At 53.2% G+C, this 13825-nt stretch overlaps 1 non-coding gene across 1 annotated transcript; it reads left to right on the top strand.

The window, feature by feature from the left end:
- Positions 1 to 13502: 13502 nt before the first annotated feature.
- Positions 13503 to 13574, top strand: TRNAC-GCA (transfer RNA cysteine (anticodon GCA)). Its single transcript has one exon. It is a non-coding gene; the product is annotated as a tRNA-Cys (tRNA).
- The last annotated feature ends 251 nt before the right edge of the window (positions 13575 to 13825 follow it).

Genomic DNA, 13825 nt, shown 5'->3' with positions numbered 1-13825 from the left:
CCTACGTCCAGGCTATAGGGATCCTGGGGGGGCTTAGGGCTTTTTCAGGGGCACAGCTACTTCATCCAGGCAAGTGGGGTCCTTGGGGACTTAGGAGGTTCATGTTGGACACAGATACCTACGTCTAGGTCAGATGGGTTCGGGGGCGCTTAGGGGGGTTGTGGGGAGCTCAGATAACTATGTTGAGGCTGGAGGGGTCCCATCATGGCCTAGGGGGTTTGTGGGGTGCACAGATACCTGCATCTAGGCTGGAGGGGTTTCGGGAGTCTTAGGAGGGTTGTGGGGGCACAAATACCTATGTCCATGCTGGAGGGGTCCCGTCATGGCTTAGAGGATTCATGGGCTCAGAGATACCTATGTCTAGGCTGGAGAGGTTCCGGGGGGGATTAGGTGTGTTGAGGGGGAACAGATACCTACTTCCAAATGGTAGGGGGCCCTGGGTAGCTTAGCCGGTTTGTGGGGGTCACAGATACAAACATCCATGCTGTAGGGACCCAAGGGTCTTTGTGGGGCTCTGGGGATCACAGATACTTACCTACAGTCTGGAGGGGTTCTGTGGGTTTTAGGGGGTGTGGGGGGCATACAAATGCCTACATCTGGGCTTGTGGGTTCCCTGGGGGGCTTAGAGGTTTGTGGGGAGCATAGATACCTTTATCCAGGCTAGATGGGTCCCGGTGGGGTTAGGGGGTCGTGGGGGGCACAGATACCTATGTAAGCAGAAGCAGGATGAACTCTACTCTGACATCTGGTGGTGAATTATGGCGAGTGTGGAAAAGAATTTCAGGGGCTGACCGTGTTTGCATAGGCACACCCACCCCTCCTGACACGGTAACGGCAGCCTGGGATAGTTGCTTTGGCAGCTGTGGTATCCCCAGTTTATTTTTGTTGGGGCATGAGATGTGGAGTGTTGTCACCCTGATTGTGTGGATGAGGAACTGTGAAACTGCTTTGAGACAGGGATTCTCACCATCAATTGAGTGGCACTCGCTAGACAAGGGAGTGGGCTCCTTGGATAAGCCAGAAAAACCAATTGCCTCTTTTTCTCTTTTAACAGTTGTATCGTAGAGCTGATTTTTGCTTCTCTTAAGAACTGAACATCCAGCTTCCCGAACTGAAATCTCTAAAGAGGTTTCCTAGTTAGTCGGGGAGTCTGAAGCTATATTGCAGAACACCGTAGCTGATGAAGAGGAGCAGTTTGTTAAATGGTTTGAGTGACCCGTGGAATGAGATGAGCTGAGCAGTTTTGGGAGACAGCTGGAGCAGATCACAGGTCAGCTGGTGGAGCAGAGCAGCTGGTGGACTGATCTGAGCAGTTCGTGGGGAAGGTGGAAGCAGAACCCCAAGGAGAGGTAGGGCAGTCGGCAGCTGACCACATAAGGTGCCTCTTTCTACCCAGGCTGGCAGGGGGAAAAATCCTGTAGATAGACTCTTGAACTCTGGGGTTGCGGGACTGTGGGTGGTTTTGGGGTTGCTGGACTCTTGAAACATTTGAGGTATTGGACTTTGGAGTCTTGGGGTGATTTGGGGATTGCTGGACTCAAGAGCCCAGGGAAAAGGACACAGCCTAGTTGAGGTTTTTCCCCAATTTAATGCTATGTTGTTTATCTCACATTATTAAACATTTTCTGCTACACCTAGACTCTGTGCTTGCGAGAGGGGAAGTATTGTCTCTTTGAGGCACCTAGGGGTGAGTATGTAAAATTTTCCCATGTCACTAGGTGGGAGCTCGAGCTAGTTTACATTAGGTTGTAGGGAAGAGACCCCTATGTATTGAACCCAGTCCTTGCTGCTATCAATTCAGCCTGGAAGAAGGGTTCCACCTACATCCAGGCTGGAGGGGTCCCTGGGGGGCTTAGGGGTTTGGTGGGGGGCACAGATACCTACACCCAGGCTGCAGGGGTCCCGGAGGGACTTATGGGGTGTCACAGAGTGTGGTGAAATCCGGCCCTGCACCCCTCTTCCTGGGACACACCGTGACTCAGCCAACCAGTAAAACAGAAGGTATTTTTGGCCAAGAGGAACGAAGGATTCAGCAGAGCTTTTGGGAACAACCAGGACCCCTCAATCGAGTCCTTCTGGGGGTTCAGGAAGCTTAGTTCCCAGTTTGGGATTCCTTGAATTCCAACAACCCAGCTCCAAACCAAAACTGAACTAACTCCCTCCAGCCGGTCCCTTCCTGTGTCCAGCTTCCCGGGAAAAGGTGCTGACCCCCTCCCCACTGCCTAGCTCGAGTTACAGGCTTAGGTCCTGTCCCTCACCGAAAGTCACCCCCGTGCTCTCCCATCCCCCACACAGACAGTCCCTACTCCATCACAGTAATGCCCAGAGCATTTCCCGCATGGAACAGCATTGACACCGTGTGGCCACGCAGGGTAATGCACAGAGCATCACACCTACTTAGAGGCTGTAGAGATCCCTGGGGGGCTTAGGGGTCATGGGAGGTACAGATAGCTACGTGCAGGCTGGTGGCATTCCAGGGGGCTTAAGGGGGTTCGTAGGGTCACAGATACCTATGTCCAAGATGGTCGGGACCCTGGGGGAGTTAGGGGAGGTATTGAGGGGCATAGGTACTTGCGTCCAGGCTGTAGAAGTCCTGGTGGGGATTAGGGGCTTCGTGGAGAACACCAATACCTACGTCCGGGCTGGAGGGGTCCCTGGATGGCTTAGGGGGTTGTGGTGAGCACAGTGATCCCTGGGGGTTTAGTGAGGGGCACAGATACCTATGTATGTCCTGCAGCGGTCCCTGGGGAGGCTTAGTGGTATTGTAGGGGACACAGATACCTACGTCCAGGCTATAGGGATTCTGGGGGGGCTTAGGGCGTCAGGGTGGCACAGATACCTACATCCAGGCTGGAGGGGTCCCAGGGGGCATAGGGGGTTGTGGCGGGCACAGATTTGTACATCCAGGCTGGAGAGGTTCCGGGGAGGATTAGGGGGTTTTGCGGACTGCAGAGATACCTGTCCCCAGGTTCTAGGGGTCCCTGGGGGGTTAGAGTTTATTTGGGAGGCACAGATTTCTATGTCCAGGTTGGAGTGCTTCCTGTGGGGTTTAGGGGGTTCCTGGGGGCACCGATACCTAGGTCCATGGTGTAGGGGTCCCTGGGAGGCTTAGGGGGTTTGTGGGGGGCAGAGATACCTACATGCTGGCAATAGGGCTTCCAGGGGGAATTAGTGTTTTGGGGGGGGCACAGATACCTAGGTCCAGGCTGGAGGGCTCTCGGGGGGGGGGGCTTAGGCAATTAGTGAGGGGCACAGATACCTGCATCCAGGCTGGAGGGGTCCCTGGGGGGCTTAGCGTGTTCGTACGGGGCACAAATACCTAAGTCCAGGCTGGAGGGGTCCAGGGGGGTCTTATTGGGTTCGGGGGGCACAGATACTTATCTTTAGGCTGTAGGGGTCCCTGGTGGGCTTAGGGGGGTTTGGGGGGCCCCAGATACCTAAGTCCATGCTGTAGGCATCCCTACAGGCGCTTATGGTTCGTGGGGTGCACAGATACTTATGTCCAGGCTGGCGGGGTCCCAGGCGGGGTTTGGGGTTTCGTGGGGGCACAGATATGAACCTCCAAGCTGTAGGAGTCCCAGAGGGGCTGTGGGGGCACAGATACCTACATCTAGGCTGGAGGTTCCTGGGGGGTATAGGGGGTTGGGGAGGGCACAGATACCTAGGTCCAGGCTGTTGATGTCCCGGAGAGATTAGGCTGTTCACTGGGGACTCAGATACATCCAGGCTGGATGTGTCCCGAGGAGCTTAAGGGATTCGTGGGGTGCTCAGACACCTGTGTCCAGGCTGTAGGGATCCCTGGGGGCTTAGGGGGTTCGTGGGGTCACAGATATGTACGTTCAGGCTGAAGGGGTCGCTGGGACGTTTAGGGGGGTTGTGGGAGCACAGATACCTACATCCGGGCTAAAGGGGTAATGGGAGTGCTTAGGGGATCGGGGCAGACACAGATACCTACGTCCAGGGTCTAGGGGTCCCGTGGGGATTGGGGGTTGAGGGGGAAACAGATGCCTGCGTCCTAGCTGAAGGGATCCTGGGTGGTTTAGGAGGTTCATTGGAATCACAGATATCTACGTCCAGGCTATAAGGGTTCCTGGGGCGTTACGGGGCTTCTGGAGGTCACAGATATCTATGTGCAGACTGGAGGGGTCCCGGAGGATTTAGGAGATTTATGAGGGGAACAGATACCAACGTCCTGGCTGTAAAGATCCCTGGGGGGCTTTGCGAGTTTGTGGGGGGCACAGGTACCTACGTCCAGACTGTAGATGTTCCTGGGGCGCATAGAGGGGCTGTGGTCGCACATAACCCTTCATCCAGGTTGTCGGGGTCCTGGCGGGATTACGGGGTTCGTGGGGAGCTCAGATACCTACATCCAGGTTGGAGATGTCCTGGGAAGGATTAGGGAGTTTCTGGGGTGCACAATCTCCAGGCTGTAGGGGTCCCTGTGGGCCTTACGGGTTTGTGGAGGGCAGAGATAACTATCTCCCATCTTTAGGGGTCGCTGAAGAGGCTTAGATGGTTTGTAGGGTGGCCAAATACCTACGTCCAGGCTCGAGAGGTCTCTGGGGGGCTTATAGGGTTCGTGGGTGGCACAGATACCTACATCCAGGTTAGAGGGGTGGCTGGGGGGATTAGGGGAGTGAGAGCACAGATAACTAACTTCAGGCTATAGGGGTCCCGGGGGTGCTTAGGGGTCGGGGCAGGTACAGATACCTATGTCCAGGCTGTAGAGGGGTCCCGAGGGGATTGGGGGTTGTGGGGGGCAGAGATCTCTATTTCCAAACTGGAGGGCTCCCTGGGGGTTTAGTGCATTTGTGGGGGTCACAGATACCTACGTCCAGGCTGTAGGGGTCCCAGGGGGCCTTAGGGAATCGTGGGGGACACAGATACCTAACTTCAGGCTATAGGGGTCCCGGGGGTGCTTAGGAGGTTGGGGGGGCGCAGATACCTATGTCCAGCCTGTAGGGGTCCCTTGGGGGGCTTAGGCGGTTGTGGGGGTATAGATACCTACATCCCGGCTGAAGGCGTCCTCAGGGGGTTCGTGTAGGTCAGAGATACTTACGTCCAGGCTGTAGGGGTCTTGGGGGGCTTAGGGGGTTTCTGGAGGTCACAGATACCTCCTTGCAGACTAGACGGGTCCCAGGGGGATTAGGAGGTTTATGGGGTGCACAGATGACAACTTCCAGGCTATACAAGTCCCTGGGTGGCTTAAGGGGTTTTGGGGAGCACAGATACATATGTCACGGCTGGAGGGGTCCCTGGAAGGCTTAGCGGTTCATGGAGCACAGATACCTACGTCCAGCTGAGCTTTTCCTGGGGCAGCCTGCGTGCAGCTGCGATCAGCTGTTTGCTGGGCAGGTTCCACTCAAATGCTCCCCCCTCCCTGCTCCTGCGGGGGCTGAGTGAGTCCCCCCTAAAACAGCCTCAGGGGTCGGGGTGGGTGGGGGTGCGGGTCCAGCAGCAGCACAGCACGCCCCGCCCCCTGGGGCTGCCCCACACCTCTCGGGCTGATGGCTCTGCCATGGCCTTCGAGTGAATCGCTGCTCCTCACCCACCAGGCTTGGCTCCGGCCACAGCAGCATTGGGTGCCCCAGGGAGCCCAGCTAGGCTGGGGCTGGGGGCAGTGGAAGGTTGCGGGGAGGAGAAGCTCCAGATACCAGCTGGAGTGGGGAGAGGAGCCGAGCTGGAGTGGGGGAGGAGAAGCTCCAGACTGGGCTGGAGCCATGCTGAGGAGGGGGCGCACGGGGAGGAGAAGCCCCGGGCCCCTGCAGGAGCTGCAGTGGGAGGGAGGGAGGGAGGGGAAGAAACAGCAAGCTGGGGCAGAGGAGGAGAAGCCACACAGGGTTGGGAGGCGGTGAGGGAGGGAGAAGCCCAGACTCCAGCAGGAGCTGCACTGGAGGGGGGGGTGAAGGGGGAGAGGAGCCACTCTGGGGCAGGGAGGAGAAGCCCTGGACCCTGGCAGAATATGTGGGGCTGAAATCCCCAGTTCAGGAGCCCCAGCCACCTTAGTGGCAGAAGTTGCAGGTCTGAAGCCCTGACCCCACTCTGTGTGGAGCTGCCCTGAGCCCCTCTCGCTCCCATCCCCCCGCGGAGTTGGCTCTCACTCTCCAGCTGTGGAGAAATTCAGCCCAAATCTCCCCATGTTGGGATCTCCATTTCCTCCACCGTCACCCAGCCATGAATGGATTTAGCCCAGGAGGCAGGATCAGCATTGGCCCCATTTGGAAGGTGGGCTCTAGGGCACAGAGAGGTGCAGTGACTTTCCCAAGGCTAAGCAGGGAGTCTGTGGCAGAGCAGAGACTCAAACCCAGAACACCTGAGCCTGAGCCTGTGCCATAACCACAAGGCAACCTTCCCACTGAAGGAGAGGGAACCTCCTCTGCCACTTTGAGTGTGTGGGTGGGAGCAATCACTGGACAGAGCTGCCAGGAGGTGGGGGGGTTGGATAGTTGGGGGGGTGATTCGTGGGTCTGGGGGTATCTGGAGGGGGTGATCAGGGGACAAGAAGCAGGGGGGTTGGATGGGTTGAGGGCTCGGGGGGGTGCCTGTCGGGGGGTGGAGTGGTGTCAGGCAGACAGGCAGCAGAGGTAGTTGGATGGGTTGGGAGTTCTGGGGGTTCTGTCAGGGGGCAGGGAGCGGTTGGATAGGAGTGGGAGTCCCGGGGATCTGTCTGGGGTCGGAGGTGTGGATAAGGGTCAGGGGACAGGTAGGGAGTAGGGTCCTAGGGAGACAGTTACTGTGGGGGCGGGTCTCAGGAGGGGGAAGTCAGGGGACAAGGAGCCTGGTGGCTTAGATAGGGGGTTGGGTCCTGAAGGGCAGTTAGGGGCAGGATCCCAGGAGGGGGCAGTCAGGGGACAAGGAGAGGGGGTAGTTGGAGGTTCTGAGGGGGGCAGCCAGGGGGCAGGAAGTGGGAGGCAGTGGATGGGGTGGGGCTCCCTGGGTGCACACCCTAATGAAATGTGCTGCGCATGCCTATGGTCACGGGGGTGATCTACTTGCATCCTTTTCCTGTTTGTGCCATTTCTTTCCGTCTCAAAACCTGATAACAATTCTCTCTAGTTCTTCCCCTTCTCTCCCCTCCCCACATGTGGCTAGAAAATCCAAGGAGATTCCCTCATTTTCCCTACAATTATTGACTCTCTAGTCTCTTATTTTGCCCTATTTTCTCCGTAATTCTTAAGAATTCTTAAATTCCGATTTGGGATATGAACCCAGCCCTTTTTATCTGCAGCAATTTGTCCTTGGGTAGGTGGGAATTTGCTGTCCTGTGTCAGTCCCCCAATGTGGGTGGTGGTTAGTAGGTGCTGGTTGGGGGAGCCCACCGACATAGCTGCCTCTGGGGTGGAGAGGGGGTGGCTGATCTCTGCCAGAAATAGGACATGGTCAAACAGGAGGGGAAGGGAGGAGCCAGTATCCCTATGGAGCCTGCCCAGCCCCTTTGGTTCTGCTCCTTTCTAGCATTTTGTTCAGAGACTTTATTACTGGAAAGGCTGAAAAATCTCCCTGTGGGCTTAGCCTGGCAGGAGGGGCAGGTCTCCCCTGCAATAAAGAGATGGAGCATAATAAGACCAAAGAAATAAGTCAGAATCAGTTCTATGTTTGATGAATTTTGCTGCTTCTCTGCATTAATTGTCTCTGAGCAGTTCATGATTCTTTCTAAAATTGCAGTTCTCCTAAAATAGTTGCTGAATAATTACTGTCACTGTTGTTGGTCTGGAGCTCATCTGAGAGCACTTTATTTAGGTCATTCAGTGTATGAAATTCAAGATCTGATGGTTAGTTTGAAAATCAGGGCTCTTAGGTCCTATTCCCAACTCTGCCACTGACTGGCTGTGTGATCTCAGACAAGTCAATTCTCCTTTCTCAGACATAACTTCTCCCTCTTTCACGTAGGGATAATAATGATCTGCTCCTACCTAGCTCAACTCACTCCCTCTTTTCCAACACATACACTGTCTCTCCCCACACACAAACAGTCTCTACCGCGCCATGCACACTGCAGTTGAAAAGCAGCTGGTAATCTAATAAGATGCCCATGGAATGGTGGGATAGAGAAACCTGCATGATGTGATGCTCTACCAGCCCGTGAGGCATTGCAAAAACCCTTCCCAAAACACCCTGCAGCCAGTTGCACAATGGGATAGTTACCCACAGTGCACTACTCTCTGTTGCCATCCAAGAACTGCTAGCATGGATGTGTTCTGGTGACACAAGGGGCATAGGGAGGACATTCAATAGCTGTTTAGTTAAAACACTTTAACTAAAGCAGCAATGCCAGGGGGTTGGTAGCTCCTTTCTTTCCTCACTCTGGAGTAAACTCATCTTTTTATTCCATTCTTGATGTTTCATGGAATAACAACAGATGACCGAAGAAAGAGGTGGGCAGGACAGGTCTCAGGGGAGGGGCAGAGAGGTGAGAACAGTGGGTAGGGTGGGTCTCAGGGGAGGGGCAGAGAGGTGTGGGTAGTTGGCAGGGTGGGTCTCCGGAGAGGGGCAGAGAGGTGCGGGCGGTGGGCAGGGTGGGTCTCAGGGGAGGGTCAGAGAGGTGCGAGCGGTGGGCAGGGTGGGCCTCAGGGGAAGGGCAGAGAGGTGTGAGCGGTGGGCAGGGCAGGTCTCGGGGAAGGGCAGAGAGGTCTGAGCGGTGGGCAGGGTGGGTCTCAGGGGAGGGGCAGAGAGGTGCAAGCGGTGGGCAGGGCAGGTCTCGGAGAAGGGCAGAGAGGTGCGAGCGGTGGGCAGGGTGGGTCTCAGGGGAGGGGCAGAGAAGTGTGAGCGGTGGGCAGGGTGGGTCTCAGGGGAGGGTCAGAGAGGTGTGGGTGGTGGGCAGGGTGGGCTTCAGGGATGGATCAGAGAGGTGACGGTGGCAGCTGGTGGGCAGACCTTGTGGTAGGGTGTGGACAGGCACGAGCAGAGGGCAGAAAGGCCTTGGGGGAGGAGAGGAGAGAGTGAAAGGTGGACCAGCAGTCCTCAGCCAAAGAGGAAGAGTGGGGGTGGGAAGTGGCCAAACAGGAGCAAGGGGGGAGCACAGCTGGGGCCTCAGAGAGAGGAGAAAGGTGGGGGGCAGTGCCATGGACTGGGCACCAATGGGCCCCCCACTTCTAGGGAGCTTTCAGCGCCCACACCCAGCCTCCCCAAATGCAAGAGTCATGGGCCACCTATTCTCTGGGTCTTCACTAACCAAGCCCCTCCCCAAGCTATGTTGATGGGAGAAGCCCTCCTGTTGACACAGCGCTATCTGCACCGGGATTAGGTTGATATAACCGCATTGCTTGGGGAGATAAGTTTTTTACACCCCTGAGTAATGTAGTTACACCGATCTAATTTTGTACTGTAGACCTGTCCAAAGAACCTTAGGAGTAAAATTTCACCTGCTCCTCTGCTTTACTGAATCCAAACACAAACAAAGCTTGTCAGGCCCAGATGGAGGTTGGCAAAGAGTCAGGTGTGTGCAGACACGAGCCCTTCAGCAACTTTAGGCACCAGGCTTAGCTGGCTAAAACCACTGTTTTGTATACAGGAGATCCGGGGTTCAAGTTCCAGTGGTACCTTCCTGAGTTGCTTTTGGGGCACCTGGTGTTGGCTACTGTCAGAAGACAAGTTTCAGAGCTAGATGGGCCTTCGGTCTAGCCTAGTGTGGTTTTTCTTATGGTTTAAATTACACTCACAGGCAATGAGGATAGAGTTACTGAAAGTTTGGGAGTTAGGAGCTGATAGGTTAGTGGTCCAGTCTCCTCACAGACGACCCCCTCCCCCTGGGACAGGGGCAGGTCTGAGCTCTCACACCAAATGCTTATTGTGGCTGCCAGAATCTGTGGGCAGCTCATTTAGTTTATGCCGAGGGTTGAGTCCTGTTTTGTGCACCGTGTGTGAGAATGAAAATCCTAAACAGCCCTTTGAAACAACAAAAGCAGCAGGACGTGTTTCTGTCACTGTCCCAAAACAGACAGACCAATGGAGAAATGCCATGAGTCCAGGGTAATACTCCACTGCAGTTTTACCATTTCCACTCGCTAAACTCCCTCCCAACCTTCTGGGCTCCTAGAGCAGGGGACTGAGCCTGAGCCGAGACACGGACCCTGCAACTTTACAGCCCAAGCCACATGACCCTGATTAATCCAACACGGGCCAGTCGTGGGTGTTTCATTGCACTGTAGATGCAGGCTAATGTTATGTCTACACTGTGATTAAAACACCCAGGGCACCTGTCTCAAAGCCCGGCCAGCTGACTCAGGCTTATGGGGCTTGGGCTGCAAGACTATGAAATTACAGCACAGATATATGGGTTTGAGCCCAACCTTTGAGGCCCCATGAGGGGTGAGGGTTTCCGAACCCAGGCTTCAGTGTGAACACAAATATCTGCACCACAGTTTTTAGCCCAGCCTGATGTGTTGTAATTGATTGAAAATCTAGATCCAGTTGCCACATTTGCAAATGGAGAAATGTCAGCGAGTGGAAGGCCATTGCAAGCTCAGCTAATTATGCAACATGACTTATGGCCCATCTAACAAGCTCCTTAAACAATAGCTCCCAATTTTCATTCACATTGTTCTGTTTAGTGTTTTTCTTCAAAACACTTTCACTAATCATTTTGGTCAGCTTTGGAAAGTTAGCCCTTTCAGTGCACCAAATACAAATATTGCTGGTGGGGACTGCCCTCTACGGTCATAAGAACAGCCATACTGGATCAGACCAATGGTCCAGCCAGCCCAGAATCCTTTCCTCCCACAGGGGCCAATGCCAGGTGCCTGCGAGGGAATCGACAGAACAGGGAAATTTCAAGCAATCCGTCCTGTCGCCCATTCCCAGCTTCCAGTAAACAGAGGCTAGGGACACTTAAAGAACATGGTTTTGTATCCTGGCCCATCCTAGCTAATGGCCAATGATGGACCTGTCCTCCATCAACTTATCTACTTCTTTGGTGGAACCTGTTATAGTCTTGGCCCTCACAACATCATTTGGCAAAGTTTCCCCAGGTTGACTGTGCTGGGTGAAGAAATATTTCCTTTGGTTTGTGTTAAACCTGCTGCCTATCCATTTCATCGGGTGACCCCTAGTGCTTGTGTTATGAGGAATAAATAGCACTTCCTTACAGATCCAGACTAACACGGTTACTCCCCTGATACTTCCTTATTTACTTTATCCAAACCCATCATCATTTTATAGACCTCTATCCTAGCCCGCCCTTAGTAATCTCTTTTCCAAGCTGAAAACTCCCCTCAGTGTTATTAATCTCACCTCACATGGAAGCTGTTCAAGACCGCTAATCATTTTGGTTGCCCTTTTCTGTACCTTTCCCAATTCCAATATCTTTTTGAGATGCAGGAGGGATCAGTTCCAGTATTCAAGATCTGGGCATATCATAGATTTATAGACAGGCAGTATTATATTTCGGTCTCGCTAACCATCTCTTTCCTAATGACTTCCCAACATTTTGTTCGCTTTTTTGACTGTTGATGCACATTGAGTAGATGTTTTCAGAGAAGTATTCACAGTGCCTCCAAGATCTCTTTCTTAAATTGAAGAGCTAATTTAGACCCCATCAGTTTAGATGTAGAGTTGGGATCATGTTTTCCCATGTGCATTACTTTGCATTTATCCACATTGAATTTCATCTGCCTTTTTGCTGCCTAGTCACTCAGTTTGGTGAGATCCCTTTGTCACACTTTGCACTCTCTTTTGGATGTAACTAACTTGAGTTGGGTTGTATCATCTACAAATGTTGCCACATCACTGTTTACTCCTTTCTGTAGATCACTTAGGAGTATGCTGAACAGTGCTGGTCCCAGTACAGACCCCAGGGGGACACCACTATTTACCTCTCTCCATTCTGAAAAATCAGACCCTTTCTTTCTTGCCTTTGAACCAGTTACCTATCCCAGGGAGGACCTTCCGTCTTATCCCATTTTGATTCAGAGCCTTTGGGGAGAGACCTTGTCAAAGGTTTTCTGAAAATTTAAGTATACTAGATCCACAGGATCACCTTTATCCACATGCTTGTTGACTCTCTCAAAGAATTATAGTAGATTCATGAGGCATGATTTTCCTTTACAAAAGCCATGTTCATTCTTCCCCAGTGTAAGTGGTGGCAGACTCACCTGGCGGCGCCTCATGCTGGTTATCTTGGGAATTAGCTCTCCAGCCATCAAAGTACCCTCTGCAGGCCGGTGATCTCCCTTACCACAGCTGGCCCCCTGTCCCTTCCAGGATCCTGATACCCCTTTTACCTTGGCAGTACCCCCACAGTTGTGGGTCTCCCCCTCCCACAGGAACCCCCACCCACTATCCCCACTTCACCTCAGTCTTCGCTACTGCCCAGTCTTCATCTAGCCCCCATTCACTGGGCCAGACTGCAGTATGAGCCACTTATCACAGGCAAAGGGGTTTGGACCTGCCACCTCTGCTTCCCCATGGGCTTCCCCATTGCAACCCTGCACCTATTCAGCCTATAGTCAGGCCTACAGCCTGGGGCTTTCCAGGCCAGAGCTCTCAACTTCTCTGGCCCTTCCCCAGCCCTGCTCCCAAGCTAGATGTCTTGCTTAGGTCCCTGCAGCTAGGCCCTTCTCTCACTACAAGCAGAGGGAGACTGACTGGGCTTCTGGCTCACAGCCTCTTATAGGGGCCAGTTGGGCCTGATTGGGGCATGGCCACAGCTGAGCCTACTTTCCCCAGTCAGCCCAGGCTTCTTGCCCCAGCCACAGCCCTTTCCTGGGCTGTTTCAAGCCCCGTAGGGCAGGAGCGAGTAACCATCCCGCTACATCCAACAAAGTCTCTTTACCTATGTCTCTAATAATTGGGCTCTACAATTTCACCCAACGTGCCTAATACTGAAGTTAGCCTTAGTGGCCTGTAATTGCCAGCTGCCTCTCTGGAGCCTTTTTTATACACTGCTCCAGCCAGGGACTAATGGCAGCCCCAGACTTTCCCTTTCTCCCTTCTGGGAAATCAAGTTCAAATTCTAAAAGGAGCTAAAGAAGCCTCAACCCTGCATCTGAATTCACGTCACATTTCTCACTACCAGACACAAACAAATGTCATTTCAATCCCAGGTGATCCACTTCAGTCATTCCTCAGCACCATTCCTTCACCCTCCTGCCTTAGCTTAGGGCTTTGCGCCACCCTGTGGGCATTTCATGTCCCTCCTCAGTTTCACATACAGACACAATTTCCTTTGCCGTTCAATGAACAGCAAAACCTTTCTGTGTCTCTAGTCTGAGCCAGGGCATTCAATTCCATTGAAACTTTCTCTCCTGCAGTGGCAAAGCTCAGACAGAGGGGAGGTGGCCACCTTCAGCTCTGAGAGTGAGATATTCACTCTCCTCTTTCTTCAAGCTGCTGCTGTTAGTCCACAAAACATGTACCATGGAATAAAAAACTGAGTTTACTCCAGGGTGAGGAAAGAAAGGAGCCACCAACTCCCCGAAAAATCTCTGTGCCCCTGAGAGAACCTGCCCCTGCTATTGGAATCACTGATGTGGTTCAGCTACAATGGGGAAAGTATCTGCTCTCATGGGGATATAGCTCAGTGGTAGAGTGTTTGACTGCAGATCAAGTGGTCCTTGCTTCAAATCCAAGTGCCCTCTAATACGCCTCTTATTTTTTTATTTTTATTTTTGAAAAAAGGGAAAACATTTTCATTTCCATTCTCCATTATGTTCAGGAGCTCCACTATACGGGGATGCTTGAAATGAATGTCATTCAACATTTCACTGTTCAAATACATAAAAACCTAGCAAACCTGACCATCAGCTGAAATCAGTTCCAATCCTCTAAGTGTAGAGTTTATGTTTTCATCAATTAAACAAAGGGATCATATGAATGTACATTTGCAGAT

This window comes from Gopherus flavomarginatus, chromosome 9 (assembly GCF_025201925.1).
Source record: "Gopherus flavomarginatus isolate rGopFla2 chromosome 9, rGopFla2.mat.asm, whole genome shotgun sequence".
NCBI lineage: Eukaryota > Metazoa > Chordata > Testudines > Testudinidae > Gopherus > Gopherus flavomarginatus.
Note: the sequence above shows the minus strand (reverse complement) of the source record. Positions and strands in the feature narration are given on the sequence as shown.